Source organism: Equus quagga, chromosome 15 (assembly GCF_021613505.1).
Source record: "Equus quagga isolate Etosha38 chromosome 15, UCLA_HA_Equagga_1.0, whole genome shotgun sequence".
Lineage (NCBI taxonomy): Eukaryota > Metazoa > Chordata > Mammalia > Perissodactyla > Equidae > Equus > Equus quagga.
The window spans coordinates 48,376,564-48,402,294 of record NC_060281.1 but is presented as its reverse complement, the minus strand read 5'-3'; the positions used below and the strand labels follow the sequence as shown (position 1 = coordinate 48,402,294).

The following is a 25,731-nucleotide window of genomic DNA, read 5'->3' as shown; positions in this document are numbered from 1 at the left end:
TAAATAAATAAATAAATAAATAAATAAATAAATAAATAAATAAATAATAAAAATAAATAAAAATTTAAAAGAAGTTAAAAAAAAAATTCAGATGAAGTTGTGACCTGGCTCCTAGCTGGTGGATGCCCCCTTCATTTCTTCCTACATGCAGACGTTTTTCAGGGAAAGGCCATATTTTTTTTAAAATTCTCTAGTAGTAATAGGAGTGTTTGCTAACAGAGATCTTTAAAAGACCTTAAAACCTTACTTAATGTGTTCATAAATCCAAAGCATGAAGATGTGAACAAAAGTGGCATGGAGAACTGATTCCAGCTACTCTTATCTTTTCATCTCTTATGTCAACATACTCTGGGGCCGGCCCTGTGGTGGAGTGGTTGAGTTCTCGAGCTCCACTTCGGCAGCCTGGGGTTCACTGGTTTGGATCCTGGGCATGGACCCAGCACTGCTCATCAAGCCATGCTGTGGCAGCATCCCACATAGAAGAACTAGAATGACCTACAACTGGGATATACAACTATATACTGGGGCTTTGGGGAGGAAAAAAAAGGAGGAAGATTGGCAACAGATGTTAGCTCAGGGCCAATCTTCTTCATCAAGAAAAGCGTACTTAAAAAAAAAAAACCATCTTTGTTGTTGCATTTACATTACAAATTGAAAGAAAGTTTATCTCAGACAGGCTGCAAAGGTTTTTAAGTAGCAAGAGTGAGGACAAAGGGCAAAGTCAAGGAGTCAAGTTACTTATTATAACATTCATTCACTCATTCATTCAAGATTTACAGATTGTCTTATGTGGGCCAGACCCCGTGCCCAGCACCATAGTTATAAAGCTTAGTAGAGTGAGATAAAGAGAAGTTAAAATAAGTACTAAATGACAAGGGAAATAATGGAAAGATATATGAGATATGAGAGCATACAGAGAAAAGATTGCTTAATTCTACTTGGGAGAAATTACTCAGAGAAGATCTCTGGGTACTTCAGCTGGTTTTAAAGAATGAGAATTTTTTTCCGTTGGGTTTTAGAGGGAAGGAAGGAAGAGATTCTAGGCAGAGACAAGCATGTGCTCGAGAGCACAGAGACGTGATTCAGCATGGCCCTGTGAAATCTCAACTATCGCTGGAGTAGAGTTGGCAAAGGAGAAAGCAGCAGGAGAAAAGGCTGAAATTTTAGTTAATATCTGATCTTAGATCAAAGTTATTCTAGAAGCAATGGAAGCTGTGGGAGGTTTTCAGGTAGGGCGTGCTCTGGTCAGATTTTCATTCAGACAGATCGGTCTGGTGACCGTCGGGGAGGCTGGATTAGAAGGGGAAGGAGCAGAGGGGCAACCAGCAATAGTCCGTGTGAAAGAGGCTGAGGCCTAAGCTAAGCCTAGGGCAGTGGGCATGGGGAGAATATACATTCAATAAATATTTGAGAGGTAGCATCCGCAGGCTTTCTAACAACAGATAGCTAATGCAGTCAGCCAGGCAGAAAGTCAGGGTGGCCTGCCAGAGTTTCAGTTGGTGGCTTGTCCTCATGGTGGTGTGCTAGACTAGTGCTTCTCACACAGTTGTGGCGAACAGTTTTTCCTTTTCTATTTCCAACATGTGAGAAACAATTTGTGATCCCACTCATCACCCATGACTAATACGTGGTTGTGCCATATGCAACTCACCATGGGATTTCGTCAGTACTCAGACTGGTTACACTCTGTTCAATGAGAGGAATCCACTAATCACACTCTTAGATGTAATAGCAGCGCCAAATTGTTGTACAAGCTTCTTAATGCTTACTCTCAAATTTCTCTACTTCTCTTCTTGTCGACCAGTAATAAATTATTCATGAATCAGTTCATGGACTACACTTTGAGTAGCTAGATTATAATCAAAACAAATTTTAAATAGTTCCCAAATCTCAGCAGCTTAACACAAGGGAAGTATGCTCCCCACTCACTGCCCACTTAACTGCCTGAGGTGGATGCTCCTGGTTGGTGGGTGGTTCTCTACCTGGTGACTCAGGGACACAGACTCCCACCGTGTTTTGGTCCACCATCCTCTAGGGCCTCTTCTTAGACTAGACCTATCTAGAAAAAAGGAAAGAAGATGGATGGGAACACCTAATTCTTAAAAACTGTGGCCCAGAATGGCACATATCGCTTCCACTCACACTCCATGGCTAGAACTCAGTTCCATAGCCCCAGCTAACTGCAAGGAAGGCTGGGAAATGTAGTCCAGCAGTATACCCAGGAAGAAGAGGAAGTAGATTTGGGGGGAAGAGCCCGAAGACTCTGCCACGTGACTACTCCAGATGATACTCAAAATGACCGCTAACAAACCACTTAACTCCTTCCACAGAATGTGTTCAGCCTGGGACTGCGGTGAGGCCAAAGTTGTGCTACTCAGGGGAGCTCAAGGCTTCCTCACATTCTGAGCTTCAGTGTATCTTACAGCTTCGTTTGAATTATGGACAGTTCAGATACAAGCAAAGGCACATCTATACTTGTGCACGAGGCACAAGTGCATGATTAATTAGATGTGCAGGGGGCACCACCTGCATATGCATGGCAGCTCACAGGTAAAATCTACCGGTTCTCACTGTGTAAGGCTGAATGCTTTTTATACAAGCACATAGATGCACAATCTTTTATATCTATATATATATGGCTTTTACTTCTTGCCTTCATTTGGCCATCCTACAAGTCAAAAGCATACCTTTTAGCACGGGTCAAGTTGATTGCTCTTTCGGGACAGACTAGGGGCTTCGGGAGAGGAGCAAGACCATCTCACTGCAGCAAAAGCAGAGCCTCTTAAAATGTCCCATGTGATTTTAGACTTATTTGTCCTACACGCATTCACTGACTAGATAGCCTCTTGGCTCATTAGTTTTAAGTGCTACAGCTAAATCATTCATGTTTCACAGAAAATTTAATATGTCATTTAAAATGTCACCAAAAGAAAGAAATGTAAAAATATCACCACTGCTCTTTGAGTCCTCTTTATTCTTTTTCCCAATTCAACAACTAGTTTCCTTTGTTCCTTTCCCATTTTCTCTGCAATTGCCTAAAAAATGGAATCAACGCAAACATATCTTCTGGGTCACCGGGTTAAATTCCAGACACACAAAGAAAATGCCACCTGCTCCCCTCAGAAACCACCTCCTTGTGCCCGTATGTGACAAGCCATCAGATACTCCTGTGTGATTGCTAAGAAGATGGCCGTCTTCTTTGGAGGTGCGGGGTTGGAGTCCCTATGCCAGCTTCTCCATCTGCGAGCTCTGTGACCCAGGCCAGTCACTGCATCTCAGCCCCGGTTCCCTCTTCTGTGAGATCTGGGCAGCCTCTCGGGGTTGTTATTTTCAGTAACACATAAAGCCCTTCAGACAGAGCCCGGCATGTAGCGAGCACGCAACGAAAGGCAGCACTCCTACGGTGGTGGCGAGTCACACCCACACGGACTTTGGAGGCCAAGCCCCACTCCGCAATCTTTAAGCAGCAAAGGGACACTGCCACTCCCTGTGTTCCAGCTGCTGTTCTGTGAGAGAGAAGCCAGAAGCCGAACATGGTTACTCCCTTGCTGTATGGCAGGGTGTATTCATTTCCTGCGCCTGCTGTAACAAAACACCAGAGACTAGGTGGCTTATAACAACGGAAATGTCTTCTCTTACAATTCTGGAAGCTAGAAGTCTGAAATCAAGGTGTTGGTAGAGCTGGTACCTACCAGAGGCTCTGAGAGAGGATCTGTTTCATGCTTCTCTCCCTCCTTCTGGTGGTTGCTGGCAATCCTTGGCATGTCTTGGTTTATAGGTGCATCACTCCAATCTCTGTCTCCGTCGTCACACAACGTTCTCCCCTGTGTGTCTCTGTCTCTGTTTTCTCTTCTCTTAAGGACACTGGTCAATCGGATTAGGGCCCACCCAATGCAGTATCAGCTCAACCTGATTACATCTGCAAAGACCCCTTTTCCAAATAAGGTTGCATCCACAGGTTTTGGGGGTTGGGACTTCAATGTATTCTGGGGGGGGGGGCATCATTCAAACCATAGGATGGCAAAGCAATAGTCATTGTTTCTGTTTAGTGTTCGATTTCCTCCAGTGCCCTGGAATACCTTCCACCATTTGCCTTGGCAAAGGCATAGCAGGGAAGAGAGAGCATTTCCCATACAAAACCTGAGGTCCGTTCACCTACACTAAACAGCACTTGGGCCAGTTCCTCTGAAAGCAGAGCAATGCCTGGCAGGTTCTTGGATGAGAGCTTGTCTCCCTCTTTTTCCTTGACAAGTTCCAAAGAGGGGGAGCTAGTGTTGTCCACCAGTCATCTGTATATCTTTTTATGATCCTCTGTCTTGACTGACAGCATGAAAACCAAAGAGGATGTTGAAATCCCTAACTATCCCTGAGGGATAGTGGCATGGGCACATGGAAACTGTCCCCATGAAAATATCTGCCCCATTCAGGTAGGGAGAGATTCAAGGGCTTCATCAAATGGTATCTTTATTAAAACTTGCTCGACTCTCTGAGTTAACACTCTAGCTTTAGATCAGAATGGATAAGACTTCTTGGTTATGCTTGTCAACACCCAAAGGTTGGTATACCTTGCCACACCTCAATTCTTTTACTTTCTTTTTGATCTGTTAAACTCTTCTGTGTCTGTCATGAGCAATAACATTTGGAAAGAAAGACATACAAGGCATTAAAAATATCAAATTATTTGCATGCATAATTAAAATCTTTTAAAAAATCATTGAAAATAGAATTGCTTTGAGAAAAGTTTTCAATTCTGAATTGTGAACACATTACAAGATCTTGGGATGAAGACCAGGGGCCTGTAGCAGCTGTTCAAATTTTATCAAGATCAGCAATGACCCAAAAGCTCATGGTAGTAACCCTCACTGACAAGTTCTCTTAAAAATACATGAAAATAAGGGGACTCACCTCCCCAAATTCATCTTGAGCACCATTTTAACTGTTGTTAAAATGACTTTTATCTTACAGATAATCAAAAGAAAGTAGACCATGGTGTCTGCATTACTGGCTTGTTGAATATAATTATTCAGCCTTTCTTTATAATTATAAGAAAAGAATAAAAGGCATACAGCACACAATTCTTTGGAAGCAGTAATGCGCTCCTATTTCCCATAAATATTTGATTGGATTCTTTTAAATTGCTCAGAACATTCAAGAGGGGTTACTTTCAAATCAAAATACTTGGACCAAATGAAGGCACAATCAATACTAATTTTTAAGCCCAGTTCAACAACAATATCCGATCTAAGGCACAACTGTGAAGTCAGCCTGCAAAAGATTAAAGCTGGTAGGCAGTACAGCTGCAGGTCAATCCTGCTTCAAAGGTAAGACTGAAAGTCCAAAAGACCAAGAGCCTTTGAAGTCTAGTAGGTTAAAGGTCTTGAAGTATAAAAAACGGTCAGAGCCATAGCTTTGGTTGAGACTTGTTAAGTATCACTAGAGGTAAGAGTTGAGTTTTGATGTTGCTCCACTGTCCTAGTTCGTTCAGGCTGCTATAACAAAAATACCACAGACTAAGTGGATTATAAACAACAGAAATTTATTTCTCACAGTTCTGGAGGCTGAGAAGTCCAAGATCAAGATGCTGGCAGATTCAGTGTCTGATGAGGGCTCACATCCTTGTTCATAGACATCTTTTCCTGCATCCTCACACGGCAGAAGAAACAAGGGAAGTCTCCGGGATGTCTTTTATAAGGGCATTAATTTCATCCATGCGGGCTCCACCCTCATGACCTAAATACTTCCCAAAGGCCCCATCACATTGGGGGTTAAGATCTTTAAGATATGAATTTGGGGGGGACATATTCAGTCCATAACATGTCCCAAGCATATTCCAAGAAGTTTCTTAACTTAGTTTTCTCTAATGGTCAGAGATCTTTAAGATAATATCAATATGGCTGACACATAAAAGTAGGTACCAACGTGGATTAGATCAAGCAAGGAAATTTTTATGTCAATTGAAAATATAACATTTTAGCTTTTCTTAGATCACTAGATATATTGTTATGTATTTATGCCAAAATGAAATGTCCAAAGGAAAAATATCAAATCCATGTTATATTAGTTACACAGGAAGCCGGATTATTATTCTTGTTGTATTTGTATAATGAAACTTACCAAAAAGATGAAACCATGACTTTTGTAAGAACAAATAATAAAACATCTAAAAGCACAGAATGTCTTTCCTTTTAAAAATATTGTTCTAAATTAGGAGACTAGAACTGTTGTCTTAAAACTGAATTGCTTCCTCTTTTAGTCCAACATATTGCTGAAATTTATGGCTTTATCCTAAAGTAGACTTGACTAAAATTTAGCGTGTAGAGAAAGTATAAAGATTTTTCAATAAGCATTTAAAATCTTATCACTGAGAAATTTCTGAAGCAGATATTTTGTTATAGTTAGCTAGTTCAATGATAGCTAATAAGGGAGAAGCATTCCAAGGTGAGTTTTAGATGATATCTTAAATTGACTTCAAGCTAACATGTGATACATAAGGATGAATTTTTTCCATTTATTTTATTCACCATGAGAATATTTTCCATTACAGTGGTGGGAAGAGTGGAAGAATATCTTTCTTTGGCAGGCATAAAATGCCAGATAGTATCGTCAGTCAAAACTTGTTGTGGTACAAGTATTCAGATCACAGAAACATACTGTGTGGTCATTTCTATTTTTATTTTCGGTATTGTAAATGGAAAATAACAGAGTAGATGGTCATCTCTCTGGCCTCCACCCTCACAGATGTTCTGCCAGATGTCTGAGAAAGCACATAGTGAATGTGTTACCTAGGGGATGGCATCTTTCAGACATTCAGGCCCTGGGTCTCTGGAGCATGGGACAAAGGATCTGATCACATGGTGATCATATTTCAACCAGTGGATGCTGGGAGTGTCCCAGCTAGAGGTCTTGTGAATTGCCATACCAGATGGCGCATGTCACAGTCTCCAACCAGGACTGAATTTTATTGCTGGCAAATGCAAAATAGTGATTGATATGATAATAGCTGACAAGAAGCTTTCCCCCTTATTTCAGCCACTGCTCATTTCAGGATCCATAAAAATTAATTTCCCTAAGTAAATTGGGAATCGCTGGTTATGGGTGGCAGCAACAATGATAGAAAGAATTTTGTTGACTCCTTTGGGTCCTGGTAAAGAAATCCAATAAGAGCACACTCTTCTTGTGGCCTGCAAGTTGATTAGGTCTCAGTCTACCTGAAGAAGCAAAACTCTCCATGCTGATTTCTGTCTTACTACTGCTCCTAAATGAACATGAAGTTAATGAAGTCTTGTGTTATGACAATTATTGCTTGGAAAGTACTAGCCTGATTTGACGAGGGTAGGAGGATGGATGGGAGTGATCCTAACACGAAACCAGGGGTTTATTTATGAACCACTTAGACTGTGCCTGTGTCACTAAAGACAAATTTTCTCATTTTGGAGATGGAGCCAGGAGTAGGTTCATTTTCTGCTAAGCTGCTAAGGTTATACTCAGCAAGGCGGCTTGTGCTCACCAGTTACAAGTGAAACACAAGCAAACTTGAATGCCACCTCCCATTGGATTGCAAACAAGAGTGGAAGAAGGATTCTGTTTCTCACCACTCTGCAGGGCTCACTGAGCATGTCCTCAGAGCCTGCAGGCACATCTCAGGGATCATGCAGCACTCCTGCAACAGGTCTTGGCAGGTGCCTCGGAGCAGCTCAGCCTGGGTGACTGCTCTATCGCCTCAGTCTGACCCAGAGGGCCACCAGGTTCTCCCTATTTAGGGAGTCATCTGTCACTGAGAATCCCCAGGCACAAGCAACCCACCAGTTTTTTGAGAATATATTGCTACGCAGCAAAAATACTCTTTAGGTTTTAATATAGCATTTGCAGCTAAATTCATCTTGCTGCCCTAAATTCGAGCAGCATGGACCAGCTGTATACATTAGGCTCACCAGCTTTAGTTAACTCCGGATAGTCTGCTGACCAAAGGAAGGAAGTCTGTTACAAAGTGGTATTTGTTTGAGAAAAAGACACACCTCGAAAGCACCAGGATTCTTCTGCTAAAACGCAGAGTTAGCATCAACGTTTTCAGAGTTTTGGTGGACATTTGCAGAGTACAGTTTCCATGACAAGTCCAGTGAGGGTATGATTTCCCAGCTCCTTCCTCTTGAGTACAACCTGACAATGTCATCAGAAGGAAATTTTGACCCACTTCAGTTTAAGAGGCATAATATCACTTTCGGATTAAAGCTGCATTACTTCAGAACCTCCTCTTCTACTGAAAACATAGCAGGTAATCAACGCATGCATTCCTTCTCGTGGAGACGGAAGCAAACAGGAGGATGTCCTGGAGAGAATTCTAGGAGTGGGAGCCATGGGTTCTGCTGCTCGCCCCAAATTTGTTGTGTGATCTCAGGCAAGCATCTTGAAATCTCTGGGCCTCCTTTCCCAGTCTGTACAATGAGAAATTATGGCTGGGTCTCTTAGCTGACTCAGCGCTAAAACCCTAGGAGTGTCTAATTGTGCCATAGCCTAGAAAAATGGTTTAACGTTTTCTTTTCAAATCCTATGTCTAGAAATATGCTTTCCAAGTTTCCTTTACTTGTCAAATCAATATTTGCCTAGAAGAACTTCCACAATAATATATTAGAGGAATAGTCGCTCTACGCAGAAACGCAGAACTGTTACAACAAGGTAATAGTAAGTAAACACTTAACCAGTGATGGGAGGTTAAAAGACACACACACACACATATGTGTGTATGTACATGTATGTATATGTGTGTATATATATATATAAGCCAGGCTAATTTTCATCAGAAGTTAAAAGAAAATTACCATACTCCACTTAAATAATGCTATAGAAATAGCTATCATGCAAAACATATGATATTTATAAGAAAGAAGCTTTAGTGGGCAAAAGTTCTAAAACCAAAGATATCATATTCAAATCAAGATTTTAAACCTTTTCTTAAATCTCTACCTGTCTCATTTCACACCCCAGTAGACCAGCCTCACTTCTACTGGTCTTACAACTTGGAAAAGGATTTGGCATAAGTTTTCTAGAAGATTCTCTGCTGAGAAGTTTCCCAGTGGTCTCAATATTATGAAATTCTCACATTCATGAAGGCTACCCTAAGTAGTCTAGATTCCAACAACTAGGGATTCTCCTCCCCCAACACTACACAATTCCAGATGGTTTTTAGGTGAGTGTGTGTGTGCGTGTGTGTCCATGTGTGCACATATATTGCCCCCTCCTTTTAGCTTAAGCAAATAAAAGCAGTACAGGCCAACTATTTATTTACAATTTCAGCATACCTAAATAAGAGTCAATAAAAACAGTTTAACCTGTTTTATCACAGTAGCTATCATACCAATCTTCAACTTGTATTCAGCATCTGCCACAAGTCATATTAATTTTTTTTTTCTTTGAGGAAGATTAGCCCTGAGCTAACTACTGCCAATCTTCCTCTTTTTGCTGAGGAAGACTGGCCCTGAGCTAACATCCAAGCCCATCTTCCTCTACTTTATACATGGGATGCCTACCACAACATGGCTTTTGCCAAGCGGTGCCATGTCCACACCCGGGATCAGAACCGGCGAACCCCCGACTGCCGAGAAGCAGAATGTGCGACCTTAACCGCTGTGCCACCGGGCCAGCCCCCAAGTCATATTAATTTTTAATATAAGTTAAATTTTACTCACAAGCCTATAAAATAGAACCACTTTTAACATTTATAGCAGCATCACTTATGCACTGTACAAATATTTATGTAGCTCTTTGTATATGCCAGGTAATTTGCTGAACACTGAATACTTAAAAGGAAAAACCAAAGAAAACATAAAGATATTATACTAAAGGCTGTCACAGACACCCTCTCAAAGACACTCGCTTCATCTAGGTTTTCTTTCTCCACATTCCCTTTAGAAACAGATCCCAAAAATGCATAGAATCCAAGCAAAGTGTGAGCTTTGAACCACATCTTCTTCCCATGCCAGGCTATGTTAAAAATATGCAGACTGTGTTGATGTGTGTAAATAAGGCCAAAATTTACACAGCAGATTCCAACGTGCAAAAAAAAAGGAAACTTTGTTTTCTTTGATTGACCCTATCTTGCTCTTGAGCTCTGAAGTGCTTCATTTTTGTCAATTAAAAAGTGACAAACTATTTTAACAGGCCGTGCAGAAAAGACTCAGTGCAGAGCCTGAGACCGCCATCTTTAGAAAGGTTGGCCCTTGGCTGGCATCTGGGAATGTGGATTTGGGGAAGGTTCCCACCATTTCCAGAACTGATAAGAATGATTCGCTGTGTCTGAACGGTTTCTGTAAACAACATGGTACATGCAGAACACTGGCTTTGCTTCGGGGAGTCTGGAACTTCGGTACCTGCCAGGCGGACGGTGCCTATGTGATCAACCTGCAATAAAAACCCTGAGCACCCAGTCACTAATGAAATTTCCTGGTAGATGACATTGAGCTTGTTCCTGGTTTCCCTGGACTTTGCCCCTTGTGCCTTTCTCCTTTGCTGTGAGCTCAACCCTGTGCCGCGTTCTGCCAGTCCTCTTAGCGAATCACCAACCCCTGGGGTGATCTTGGAGGCCTCCATACACACACAGTTACTGAGCATCTCCCATGTGCCAAGCACTTTTCCAGCAGCTGAGGATACAGCTGTGAGCAAAACAAAAGTACTTGCCCCATGGAGCTTATGTTCTACCTGGAGGGGCCCTGGGGAGGACAGGGAGAGGAGAAAGGAGACAGGCAACAAAACATAAACAAGCGAATTATATAATGTGCCTGATGGTAAGAAATGCTATGGAGAATAATGAATAGGAAACGGGGTATGGAATGCTGGGCTTGGGGCTTGCTGTTTTAAACAGGGGCGTCAAGGAGGGATTTGATTTCAGAGCTGAAGGAGATGAGGAAGTGAGCCATGGGAATACCTGGGGACAGAGCTTTCTAAGTAGACGGAGCAGCAGGTGGAAAGGCCCTGAGGCACAAGCAAGTTGAGTTCATGAACAACAAGGAGGCCAGTGTGGCTGGAGGGCAATGAGCAATGAGGAAGAGGGGTAGGACAAGGATCAGAGAATGCAGGGACCAGCTCAGGTAGGCCATTGCCAGATTGGCTTTTACTCTGAGATAGGAAGCCATTAGAGGATGACATTAAAAGATTAGTTTTTAAAAGCATGATTGTGGCTGTTTGTGGAGGATACACTGTAGAGTGGCAAAAACAGAAGCAGGAAGGGCAGTTAGGAGATGATTGCAACAGCCCAGGATTTGTGGATGGACTAGATGTGGGAGGTGTGAAAAGAGAGGGATCAATGATGATTCCAGGCTGTTAGCCTGAGCAATTGACGAAGTTGCCATTCACTGAGGAGGGGAAACTGAGGAAGGAGCAGCTTTAGCAAGGTGTCAGGCTAGGTGGGCATCAGGAATTTGGTTTTGGATGTGTTAAGTTTGAGATGCCTAATAGTCTAGTAAAGATGCACAATTATGTCCATTGTGTAGGTGACGAAACTGAGGCACAGAGAAGTTAAGTGATTTGCTCCAGGTCACACTTGCAATCGTCAAAACTAAAATGACTCTCCATGGTGCAACAATAAGCACATTTTTAATAATAAGTATATAAACATTTTTTAAACAATAGCAATATAATAAATACAATATAATAAAAACAAATATTGTCATTAATATGCTACAGTTTTATCAGTGTATGATTGGTGGCTAAGTAATCTACTAAAGTCCAATTTTCCCCAGAGAATTGTCTACTGGAAACAGAAGTTCCAGGACAATGCATTGCCATTTGATACTGTCATCCAGCGTAGCATTAATGGATAATAACCTAATAAGAGAATAAAGAAAACAGAGGAAACAGAAAAGATATTATTTTAAAACCTCGGGAGGCTCCCATACTATGAGAGCACATATGCACAAGTTATTCACTGCAGTGTTGTTTGTAATTGCAAAACACTGGAGACATCCTAATGCCCAAACAGGAGAGTGGTGAAATGAACCATGGTTTATGCACACAATGGAGAACTATGCAGCTGTAATAAAGGATGAAGATCTTTATGAGCTGATAAAGAGCGATTTCCAGGATACATTTAGTGAAAAAAGCAAAGTGTAAAATGATGTGCTATAGAAAGCTACTTTTTATGTAAGAAAGAAGAAAAATAGAAATATATATAAGAATCTGCTTATTTTTGCAAAAATAAAGACAAGAAACCTAGACCAAGAATGCATAATACTGGTTACCTACGAGAATAGGATGGAAGGGATGAGGGGGCAGTACCACTTTTTTGAGTATATCTTTTTATACAGTTTTGATATTTGACTCATGTAAATGTTTTACATATCCCCAAATAATAATAACAATAACATCAATACAAATGGAGGAAAGCCCTAACAAGGAAAGCACCAGAAACAAGTGAACCTGACTACATTTCAGATGAATAGCCAACCATTTGCTGGAAGAAGGGGAGAGCCAACCCAAGCAAATTTTGAACACAGTATTTTAATTATACACTCTCAGACCAAAGACAAAAAGAAATGAAAAGGGAAGAACTCAGACTTCTCCTTCCTATGTAGGGAAAAGCCCAGCTCTTTCCTACTGTTTCTTCCCCGTGAGTCTCCTTTATTCCTCACACAGAACACTTCACTTCTGACACTTCTGGTCACCAAACATGGGGAGGTTTTTCTCCCACAGCAAGCAATTCTCTGTGACACCAGCTGCGTGTCCTACAATTTAACTCAATTCTGACACTATCTGCCTGGAGACAGCATCAGATCCCACAGGTCAAGGGCTCAGTCCCACAAGACTGCTCCCACCCCACTTCAGATGCCAATGGCAAGTAGTAGGTCCCCAGGTTACCCACAATTTCTGTCCCTTTTGGCTACAAATCAGAGGTTCCCACGACCCCCTCCTTAGTTCGGATTAATTTACTAGAGCCGTTCACGGAACTCAGGGAAACATTTCCTCATGTTTACCAGTTTATTAAAGGACACAGATGAACAGCCGGATGAAGAGATCTATGGGTGAGGTCTGGGAGGGTCCTGAGTGCAGGAGCTGCTGTCCCTCTGGAGCTGGGGTGCATCACCCCCCCAGGGTGGAGACGTTCACCACCTGGAAGCTCTCTGAACCCTATACTATTGGGATTTTGTGGAGGCTTCCTCACATAGGCATGCTCAATTATTAACTCCGTTTTCAGTCCCTCTCCTCTCTCTGGAGAAGGAAAGATGGGGGGATGGGGGCTGAAAATTCCAAGCTTCTAATCGTGCCTTGGTTTTTCTGGTGGCCAGCACCCATCCAGGAGCTATCCAAGAGTCCACCCAGAGTTGCCTCAATAGAACAAAAGATGCTCCTAGTGCTCTTATCAATTATAAGAGGAATTATAAGGGTTTTAGGAGCTCTGTGCCGGGAACTAGGGGGTGAGACTAATATATGATTTCTATTATCTCACAAACTCTTCACAAGTATTGAACTCTAATTAGTAGGTTTGTTTCTGCAGTGGAATTGCTGAGTAATTCTGGAACTACTTTCAATGAATTCTAGGATTGAGCCTAGACTGACAGTGGGTGCCAGGTTTCTCACTATCAGAAACGGGAGTTGCGAACATGGAAAGGAGAAATTACAGAATGAATCTCGTGGTGTTGAAGTGGAATTGGAATTATCACCATAAACTCCTAGTTTTTAAGTTAGGTAGGTAGATAGACATGTGGATGGATTGGATGAGTGGATGGGTGGATGGATGGGTGGGTGGATGACAGATAGATGTACAGACAGAGATAAGCATGTGTGAGGATTTGTCATGAATACTCCATGTTGCCCAGACTCTTTTCAGGACTGGAGGATTTATTGCCCAAAATGCTGGGAACATTGCTGACTGACAGCTCTCAGCTGTTAGCCCACTGTGGAATTGCCTCGGCTGAACAGAGACACTTTGCCCAACTTCAGGACCCCTTCTCTAGGCAGACCGTGATCAACAAATAATCAATACAGGGGTATAAAGGTCTAAAACTCTCAGACCAACTCAGAACAACTCTGAAGGACCATCCAACATCAGAGGTCCCGTGGGGTCAGCTGAGGTCTTTGTAAACACCACGTCAGAGCCCATCTTCTCCCTCTGCCCAATCCTGCTTCCTTTCCTTGCGTTCCACAGGAGTTCATCCTTGGAGTGGTTCCCTAGCAAACTTTCTGCTCACTAATGTCTGTCTCAGGGTTTGATTCTCAGAGAACTCAACCTGCAACACACACACACACACACACACATACACAAATATCCTAGCTTTGTCTGCGGAAAGGGTCTAGAAGCAATGACACCCCAGTGGCAACGAACATACTTAGTGCCCAAATATTAATTTCTAGACATTATTCTCCACTAAAAGGAACAAGGCCTCTCTGGAGAAGTAGCTGATTCCAGGGTGGGAAAAGAGAAAACAAAAGACGAGCCTGAAACATCTTGCATCAGAAAGAAGTGTTTGCTCAAAAAAGGATGAGGCCATGTCTAAAGGGACACAGGAAACAGCTTGAAGGGTTCTCACTGGCCAAATCTGGTTCAATTCTAACGTCAAAATAGGTAACAATAGTAACGAATTATGAGCCATTGAATAAAATAGGAATCCACAAGTCTATACTGTTGTAAGTAAGTAAATGAACAAATAACCAAGTGAATGAATGAGAAAGAAAAGCTCTTCCCTATAGTAGAATACCAACAAATAAATGAGGAAAGAACGATGGAATGAGAAAAATCACCATTTGACAAACATCATAGTGATGATTGACTTGGGCAAGAATCATTAACGGATGCTAAACACATTGGGTGAGAGTTTGGTGAGGAATGAGATATCTATAGAATCTCATAATATCTTCCCACATGGTGCTTTTTGATCACAAAGGGGGAAATAGTAGCTTTACAGAGGGAAACTGGGTAGACACCACCTTAACCAAGTGAGCCATGTTAACTTCACCCATAATGAAACAAACCGACATCTTGCCTCCTGATGTAATACATTGAGGGCATTAGAGTGGTATTCCTGCCAAAAAAAAGCATAACCTCAATCTAATCTGAGGAAACATCAGATGCACTCAATTGAGAGACATTCTACAAAATAACTAGCCTGTACTTGTCAAAAATATCAAGGTCATTGGGGCCGGCCCCATGGCCGAGTGGTTAAGTTCACACACTCTGCTTCAGGGGCCCAGGGTTTCACCTGTTTGGATCCTCGGCGCGGACATGGCAGCACTCGTCAGGCCAGGCTGAGGTGGCATCCCACATAGCACAACCTGCAACTAGAACATACAACTATGTACTGCGGGGCTTAGGAAAAGAAAAAAAGATTGGCAACAGTTAGCTCAGGTGCCAGTCTTTAAAAATATATGTATATGTATATCTCAAGGTCATAAAAAACAAAGAGACACTGAGGAACTATTCCAGATTAAAGGAGACTAAAGAGATTTGGCCATGCGTGATCCCAGAGCAGACCCTGGAGCGAATTCTTTTCTTCCTCTATTTTATCTTATTTTTGCTATAAATGGCGTTATTGGGACAACTGGCAAAGTTTGAATAAAGTCTGTTGATTAGATAATAGTATTTATCAGTGTTCATTTCCTGATTTTAATAAGTTGCACTGTGCTTATTTAAGAGAATTTCCTTGTTCTTAGGAAATACACACTGAAGTGTTTAAGAATAAGGCAGAATCATGTCTGCAATCTACTCTCAAATAGTATGGAAAAATATTACACACACACAGAAGAATAAAGCAAGTGGTGGTGAAACGTTAACAATTGGGGAATTTGGATGAAGGAGATACAAAACAATTCCTGTATAAGGAGCTCTTGGTACTATTCTTGCAACTTTCTGCATTTCTGAAATTATTTCAAAAAAACTGCAAGGGTCACTTTTAAATATCCTACTTGACTGCCTACAAAATTGAGGATATTGGCTACTGGGGAAAATGGAGGCTTAAGACAAAATGTTTAAACGTTTAAGGATGTATTTCACTAAGATGACAAATTTAAACAAACTGAATCAGAAAATTAAATTAGTACACTGGGCCAAATTTTCAGTATTCCATTGCTATACGTGGACGTCATTTCACATTGTATGTCATACAGTCTGTGGTGCAAAATCAAAAATATTTGTGCCAAATGATTACAACTGAAGTTCCTTGCTATAGTTTTGGGATTGTTGATATGTTTCTTCAACATTATTATAAAGATGAGTTAATATTTTTATTTGCATGAACTTTTTTACTTTAGAACTTTTAGAATGTTTTTACTTTTTAGAACTTTTGTACTTAACATGGCAAAGAAAATGCCGAAATAATCTTAATATACATTCCCATGCAGTCACTACACAGATATTTTTAAATAAGTAATAAGTTTAGTAATTTATTTAAAGGAGAAAAGGAAATACACTGGGATAAATATATAGTCATTGTTTGAATGTTTTATGCAATTGTTGTAATTAAAATTTAGTATTTTCTATGTATATGTCAAGCTCTTGTTTGCAAATGTGTAACTTTGCCACGTCTGTAGACTGCACTGATAGGTTTATTTTTTAAATTAGAAACAACTACATTAACCTGGTATACATTATCTTAACCAAAGGACTGAGGTTAGCAATAGGTCGTGTTGATATCCTGAATCCCTGGATAGGAGGCAATAGGAATGGGACTTCACCTCTGTGCATCAGGCAAACTCCAACTGAGGGACATTCTACAAAATGCTCAGCCAGTCCTCCCAAGGACTCATGACCTGTCAAGGTCATGAAAAATGAGGGGAGTCTGAGAAACTGTCACAGATCAGGGAGACTAAGTAGACATGACAACTCAATGTAATGTGATATCCTGGAGGGGATCCTGCAAGAGAAAAAGAACATTAGTGAAGAAATTGGTGAAATCTCAAAAACTGTCTATAGTTTCATTAATAGTAATGTACCAACGTCAGTTTCTTAGTTTTGACAGATGTATCACCGTTATGCGAGATACTAACATTAGGGGAAACTGAGTGAAAAGTTTATGGAAACTCTCTGTATTATCTCTGCAAATTATTCTAAAACAAAAAGTTTATTTTAAAAGTGATTCCATTAATACAAGTCTATTCAAGAGGTTGCTGACATAGAACTTGCTTTGAAAGATGAATACTTATTCACTCAAAATGTATTTAATGTATCCCTACTATTTGTCAAATGGTCCAGAAAGGACTCATTTATCCTGCTGAATACATTATTAAACAATGAGAATTCAGATGATATTAGCCCAGATGACATCCCTTTTTCTACTTTCAAGACCAGAGGAGAAAATTTTTTGAAAGCTTTGGTTGGGAGAGGAGAAAACCAGATAATGAAACTACAGACATACAATAACAATCAGTGATGATCCTATTCAAGCTAAGAGTTTTGAAGAATATTACCTATTAAGAAGTTGGATTGATGACCTGGAAAATAACCTCTGATTGAGGAGAACAGGCCGTGCTGTTAGATTCTTTCTCATGAAAATAGGGGAGAGTAGTTTTTTTTAACCACATGTGAAGATCACAGAGACGAAATGCTTTACCTCCTTGCTTCTGTATAACTGCAGATTGTATGTCAGCTCACCCTTTAGAAAACCTGCACAATATACAATTGAAGTCATAATCAGGAAGGTGGAGACGAAAAAAGGAATGACATGCTTTTACTGAAATAAAAGCACAAAACAGGAAAAGAAAATTCTGGAACCAGCATAATTTAAAAAGTTATACCATTTTAAAACTCTGCATTTAATCTTAAAATCAGTTTTGCTAGTTCAAAGAAATCATGTGGCAAAACCTGCTTTGATACTACCTGAGTCCTTTTTTTTTTTTGAGGAAGATTAGCCCTGAGCTAACTGCTACCAATCTTCCTCTTTTCGCTGAGGAAGACTGGCCCTGAGCTAACATCCATGCCCATCTTCCTCTACTTTATACGTGGGACGCCTACCACAGCATGGCGTGCCAAGCAGTGCCATGTCCACACCCGGCATCCGAACCGGCGAACCCCGGGCTGCCGAAGAGGAACGTGCGAACTTAATCGCTGCGCTACCGGGCCAGCCCCCTTTTTTTGTTTTTAAGGGAAAAGTTTAGCTAAGCCCGACAATACTGAAACTGCCAGCATAAGATTTTAGTGACTTTTTAGTAGTTATATAGTAACACAAAATGCTACGTAGAAATAACCCTGATTTAGAACTGTAGTCTACACTTGATCATCTACGGGTAACTAGACTGAGTTACAGTGTTTTTTCATGATCAAGAAGTGCTTTTCAGCTGGTAGCTACCATATCACCTACTTGGATTATATCAGCAGCCATGACTCTGCTGAATAAATTGTGGTCACCATGGCGGACGGCATTGACAGACCTACTTTCCAAGAGCCCAAGGCAGAAGGTTATTTAGGACAAATGCACCTAGTTCAATAAAACAATAAACCAAGTTCAACAACAACAACAAAATGTAGCCCAGGTCAAATATTTTTTCACATATTCAATAAAAAATAGAAGGAAAAAGACCATAAATTTGAAACCAGTAGAATCAAACTCAAAATGAAATATGATTAGTAGTTAGAATTTGATAATGAAGTTGCAGCATATATACACTTGACAAAAGTGATTTTAATCATTTACCAAGTAAGTCCCACTAAAGAGGAACATATTAGAGGCAGGTTCTTTTTAGGCAGCAGGAGGAAATTTTGAAAATGATTTTGTACATAATCTAATCTACTTCCCTCCTTTTGCCCATTGAAGAAATTGAGGCCTAAGGAGTTGCAATAATAGCCAATAATTATTGATGGCTTACTGGGTGCCAAGGATCTTGTATAATTTCATTTAGTCCACACCAAAATCAAACAAGTAGGCAAATTCCTCAAAGATTAGGACCCTGAGGCTGAGCAAGGCGAGTAATTTACACAGGATCGCACAGAAAGGGGCAGAGCAGGGACTGGAGTCTTTAATTATAAAAATAAGGAGCATGGCTAATTTTCTGGAAAACTGTACTTCAGACATGATTTTATTAAAAAGCTGCACTTTTTTTCAGTTCAACTAGAATCATTTTAATAACCTAAAATTTTATTAAAGTTCAGTTTTCCCTAAATTCCAATTTAGAGTTCAAGGGAAGGGAATGGAGAAGGAAATGGAAAGATTGTGGTTTAACTACTCACCATCCGGAAGAGGGGCACTAAGATCTCTGGTGTCTAGAGCGATTTGCCGTGCTCTGGAGCAGCCCCATTCTCAAAAAGAAGTCCGTGCTGTGTGGCTGCCCCTCCCTGGGAGCAGGCCAGAGGCTGGTTGCGATGAAACAGTGGAAGACTAGGATTTTGGCCTTGGTAAGGAGAGAAATTAGGGCTTCACTGGGGAATTCTACCAAACGCTTAGAGAAGAACTAACTCCAATTCTACACAAAGTTTTCCAGAAAACACAAGAGAAGGAAACCCTTCCCAACTCATTCTATGAGGCCAGCATTATCCTGATACCAGAACACCCCAATATCCCACATGAGCATGGAGGCAAAAATCTTTTACATAATATTATAAAATCAAAACCAGCAATACGGAAAAGGAAATTAGGTATGTTCATGTTTGCTTGACTTTTTTTTTTTTTGGTAATTTATTTCAAGCATCAAAACAAATCTTGGGCCAGCCCAGTGGCATTAAGTTTGCATGCTCCACTTCGGTGGCCTGGGGTTCACTGGTTCGGATCCTGAGCATGGACCTACACACCACTCATCAAGACATGCTGTGGCAGGCATCCCACACATAAAAGAGAGGAAGATGGGCACAGATGTTAGCTCAGGGCCAATCTTCCTCAGCAAAAAGAGGAGTGGTGGTGGATGTTAGCTCGGGGCTAATCTTCCTCAAAAAAAAAAAAAACCAAAAAACAAATCTTACTCATGTCTTGTACAATGCCATGTAATTCTTTCCTCTGAAAGGAAAAGTTTTCAGTTTTCATTTGTGCAGGCTAGTGAGGGAGGCAGCTGAGCTTCCTCTAAAGGCCATCGATGCTTCTATAGTAGTCACAAGAGAGTTGGCAGAAAGGACTCCATATTCTATGCTCAAAAGAAAACACACATGGATTATATCATTGCATAGCACATTGTTTTTACAATTTTATATTATTTTATTTTCATTTATGTTCTATACTTTAATGCTTTGAACGTTAAAAAACAGAAAATTAAGTATATCTCCAATTGTACATTAAGGAAGATATATCTGCTTTATATTTTGATAGTGCCTTCATGTAACTTATCTCATTTAAATCCCCTAACAACGCAATGTGTCCAGAGGACAGGTATTCCTCCGTATTACTGCTCCGATAATTGAGCCTTGGGTTGTGACCTTCAAAGGACGTGCAAAGTCAGCAGTAACATCCGCATGAGTGCACTTTCTAGCCTATCAGGCTGAAGGTTGTCAGTCTTCACTGACTCCATTTCCATTTTGCCTTTGTGCATGTTGCATAAAGAACTTTGAATGACGACATATAGCAGAACAATCTCACTGTCGAGGAAAGGGAAATATTGGAGGCTGCTAAGAAATGACCCACTGTTTAACTTAGCTCATAGGCTTTTCAAGAAAGCATCATTATATTTCTCTCTGGAAATATCTCAGACCTTGTCATATTAAAATATAGACTTGGTGTGTGGATATATAAAGACATCCTTCTGTGTGAAACTCTCTCTGGCATGATACAGCTTGTTCCTCAAGTTAAATTTGTTCCTTCCTTTGTAGCTGAAACTACACGTTGGTGTTACAGGAAGAACCTTGAAAAGCTTCTGCCTTAATATGTGTCCTGGGGCAGTGGGATGATATTATTATAATTAAGAAAGTTCAAAGGATTTTCAGATAATTAGAACATATGGTGTTTTAAAAAATAAGCAACATGGGTTTAGTAGAATTTAAAGGCTACCAGAACTCTCTACTACTTTTGCAGTAACCTACTTGTCCAAGGATAAGTACCTGCTAAACATTATTTGGGGAAATAACCTGAATAGTTAATTAATACCTTGAATTGACAGAGTGGGTAGAATAATATTAATATTTATCCTTTGAAGTGTAACTAATGGAGTTTCAGTCTATTCACAGCAGAGGTCCATATCAAAGTCTTATTTCTTTTCTCAGTTTAAAATACCTCATTAATATTTTAAGTAATTCTAAGGAACTACAACAGTTGAATATTTTTAGATATTATTTTTAGATAATAAAAGTAACGGTCACTCATTAAAACAAAGCTCTAAAACACAGAATATTAGGTGGTTCTTTTTATTATTATTATTTCTTTTTGTAAATTCCTGCCAACCAAAACTATCAGCCAACGTTTTGGTGTATTTCCTTCCAGGTTATTTTCACACATAGATTTCGTGTGTGTTTTACATCCTAGTAATGTTACTCCACCGGTTCTTAAATTTAAATTGGCAGTGAAACAAGGAGGGAGAGGAGGAGGTATGCTGGGATCCTCAAGGCGCTGCTGGCTCCCCCAGCAACTCAGGCAGATTCTGTCTGCTCTCTGTTCTCTTCTTATATTATTTTTGCTGAGTATGGGGGATGCTGAGCCCCAGGTGCTGCTCACTCTCAGAGGCCTGTGGGAGAATCTTCCTCTTGCATGAAATATGCAGACTGAAGCTGAAAGGACCTTGAAGGTGAGCACCCAAGGGTTACACTGGGCTGAGGTATTTGAAACCATCTATACAGGACTTGCCTGCTACGTGCCACTTGTTTGTATATTTTTCTTGCTACTTAGGTCAACATGCCACTTTATTTTCCATCGCCACAATGGGAAGAAGGAGAGTTGAAAAGAGGAATCCAAGCAGGAACACTGAGTCAATGAAACAATATCATCAACTGACCAGAGTCTTAATTTTAGGGAAGGTAGAAAGGCAATCGACACCAGCGAGCAGGCCGGAGGAAGTGAATAGTCCCAGCGATGAGAGAAGGAATGGTGGGCAGTGAACTCTTTTCATAGTTTTTTTCTTTTTAATTTATATATATTTTTTTGCTGAGGAAGTTGCACCCTGAGCTATCATCTGTTGCCAATCTTCCTCTTTTTGCTTGAGGAAGATTCGCCCTGAGTTAATATCTGTGCCAGTCTTCCTCTATTTTGTATGTGGGTTGCTGCCACAGTACGGCCGCCAAGGAGTGGTATAGGTCCACACCAGGGAACTGAACCTGGGCCGCCAAAGCAGAGCATGCCAAACTTAACCACTAGGCCACGGTGCTGGCTCTCGTAGTTGGATTTCTTTTGATGACAGCATCCGTTGAAGGTTTGCAGAGCTTTGAAAAATCGCTACATGAAGGTTAGGCCAGTGGGGAGTGGCCAACCCCTAACAAAGCTGACTTTCAACCCATCTAACTGAAATTTGATCCCAGCAATCAAATTATCACAGCAATTAAAGGCACATGCCTTAGCCCTTTCTCCTTATGACTCCAAATAAGATTCCAGGTCTGAAAGCCTCTTATAAGACAAATGATTTAGGAAACAGCAAACGGGCATGAGGGACGTCATGGAGGTCTGGCCTCTAAGAAACCTTTTACACTTCTTTGAAGGTATGTTTTTGCTTACTACCTTATAATAAATACGCTCATTCTCAAACTGAGGGACACTCTGCAAGATCTGTACTCTTTAAAACACCAATGTCACGAGAGATCAACAAACTGTTCCAGATCAAAGGAGGGTAAAGAGGCGTGCCCCTGAATGCAACGCTATAAAAGACATTAATGGAACAACTGGTGAAATATGAATAAGGTCTGGATGTTAGACAACAGTATTGCATCAATGTTAATTGCCTGATTATGATAATTGTATATGATTATGTTAGAGAAGATCCTTATTTTTGGATATTTTGGATATTAAGTATTTGGATTCATTCTTATCCTTGAAGGGTTAGCGAGAACATCACGTCTGCATTTTCTCTCACACAGTTCAGGAAAAGATTATAAATATAAAGAGAGAGAAGGGTAAAGTTAACGTGATCAAAAGTTAATGTTTGAACATTCTGTTGGGAAATTCTTTGTACTGTTCTTTTTGGTAAGTCTAAAATTTTTAAATAATGAAAAATAGCTTTTAAACCTTAAAAATTTTAAGATGGCCTTATTAGCATTACATAAATATCCACAAGGTACTACTGTAAATACTTAGGATGGTTTTAGTTATTAACGATATGTTTTCCTTTTCATAACGTAAACTACAATTCTAATGTCAAAACACAATTTTACATTTATAATAAGGAACAATCTGTCTACTAAATGAATATCACCAGGAGCAGCAAATCCCACCAGTCATCCACCAGCAGGAATTGTCCCCCAGGAGAACTGATTTATACAGCAGGACATCAAGTGCATGATAAAGACACATAATATAGGTAAGCGATTTAAAGGAATAATATCATTTTACCACTGTACATTTGAATATCACTGTTTCTTCTCTAAGCATTTTTACCTGTATTATCTCAATCTGTACCTTGCATTCATATACTATTTTAGACTTGTAGCTTTTCAAGTAAACATTTTCACAACTAGATGAGATATATATTTCAAGCTGGTTAAAACACCTATAATCTGAGAAAGACCTCTTATTGACTGGAGCTAGAAGGGGGAGGAGGATTGTGTTATTCTCAAAGTATCTAGAAATGTAAGTGTTGCTTATTCTTAATCTATCACAATCCTGAAATCTAACACCTGCCTTGGGCAATCTGTGTACGATAAATCGAATATTTTTTAGTTATGACAAGAACAGTGATATCAACCCAAGCGGAATCTTGTTTTCGTGAGTATATATTTGTCCTACTCTATTACAATGAAGCTAATTAGAACTTTGTATCACAAGTCTTTCCATCTAAATTAGACTCTAAAATAAGGAGATTGGGTGTTTGAACATTGTCTTCCTTGCCTTTACCATTGGTGGCCAGATTCTGAGAAAAGGATGAAAAAAAAAAATTTTTTAGGTTAATGGAAAAGAAAAAGATAACAGTGAATTGTGACTTTTAGTATTTTGAAGGGAAGGTAGGTTCAAAGGTAAGAATTTCTAATAGAAATAATTTGTCAATTAATTACATGTGTAATTCTACTGGACTTTATCTTCAAAATAAACGCAGTCATTTTTAACAATGGATGTAATCCAGATTCCAGCGCCTAACTCCCCCCTTACTTTCAAGTTCATTTCCTCTGCCCCCTGCTGCAGCCTCACAGACCCTTCAAAGGCTGTCAAGCCGGCAATTTCCTCTGTCAGGAAGGCTTTCCCCGCAGATAGTCATTTACAGGACTCCATCTGTCCGTCCCTTGCATCCTTTGGGTCTTGCCTCTGTAACTTTCTTCATGAGCCTTCCATAGCCAATTTATCCAAAATTGCACATCATAGCCCACCCCTACTCCTCATACTTCCTGTCCTCCTGTCCTGCTTCATTTTTTTTGCTTAGCATTTACAGTGTACTTGCTTATCTTGTGTATGGTCTATTTCCTTTCCTAGAATGTAAGTTTCATGAGGCATGTTACTCATTTGTTGAATAAATGAATGAATGTTAAAGGAAGGTTAATAGCAATGAGGTAATAATAATAATAACAATAACAGCAATGAGCAGATCTATGAACTGTGCATTGCCGAAGCTATCAGTTATAGGTATTTTGTTTGCTGGTTTGTTTATCTTTACTTTTTTACAGTTTTTAGTGCAGACAAATAAAAGACTATGTTCAAACTTCACAATAGTGAAATTCCACAGCAGACCCTCAGCTCAGTCAATGCTTGCCTGTTCTATAAACACATGCTAGAGTTTTACTTTGGCTGACAAGTTACTTTGTTGCTCAGTGAAAATGTATGTGAACCAAACCTCAATTGACGAGTTACTAATAGTCCCTTCCGCAGGTCAATATTAATAGATATATACATGAACTTATTCTTTATATAGAAAATGAGTTAGGATGTGAAAGGTATGTGGGAGTATATGGACTTGCTGCCTTCCTGAATGCTATGGACTGAATTGCCTCCCCCAAAATTCATATCTTGAAGCCCTAATCCTCAATATGATGGTATTTGTAGGTGGGGCCTTTGAAGGCAATTACGTTTAGATGCCATCCTTATGCTGGAATTAGCACCCTTATGGGAAGAGACACCAGGGAGCTTGTTTCTTCTCTCTCTCCCCACCATGTGAGGACACAGGCGAAGGCGGCCATCTGCAAGCCAGGAAGAGAGCCCTCACCACAACCTGACCATGCTGGCAACTTGATCTTGGGCTTGCCAGCCTCCAGAACCGTGAGAGAATAAATTTCTGTTGCTTAAACCACCCAGTCTATTTTATTTTGTTATGGCAGCCTGAGCAGACTATGACACTGAACAAAATTAAAAACCAGATCCTCCAAGAAGGGAAACAAGAGGTCAACATTCCATACAGTTTAGGCAGCTGGGCTTCTCACCTTTCTCTAGAATTACTCCCTGCAGTTACTGTTCTTATCTCCACGCTGGCCCCCAGGGGCTCTATTTACTTTAAAACTCAGACCCAAGTGAGGTCCTGAGGCCATTCCCACCATAATCTGTACACAGCTAGGACAGAGCTGGGCTGTTTGGGCAAGTTTTTACAAAGGATTAAGGGATAACCAGGGGCGACTACACAAAAACTAGGTAGGTCAGTGCAAGACCTGGTTTGCTCCCTGGGCTTCACAGTGCCCATTTGGGCCTAACTCTTGGTAGACGCCAGCTTTCCACCAACCACCAAGGAGCATGTCCTCGGACCCCTCTTCTCCTGGAAGTCTGGCCCCAAAGAAGGGCA

The 25,731-nt window shown here is 40.4% G+C and overlaps 1 long non-coding RNA gene across 1 annotated transcript in view; it reads left to right on the top strand.

The window, feature by feature from the left end:
- The window catches only part of LOC124226097 (uncharacterized), a 26,217-nt gene extending 1,078 nt beyond the window's left edge, over window positions 1–25,139 (top strand). The window contains exons 2-3 of the long non-coding RNA XR_006885198.1: window positions 23,201–23,334; window positions 25,005–25,139. This is a non-coding gene — a long non-coding RNA (uncharacterized LOC124226097). The remainder of the gene's footprint in view (window positions 1–23,200; window positions 23,335–25,004) is intronic.
- Window positions 25,140–25,731: the final 592 nt, after the last annotated feature.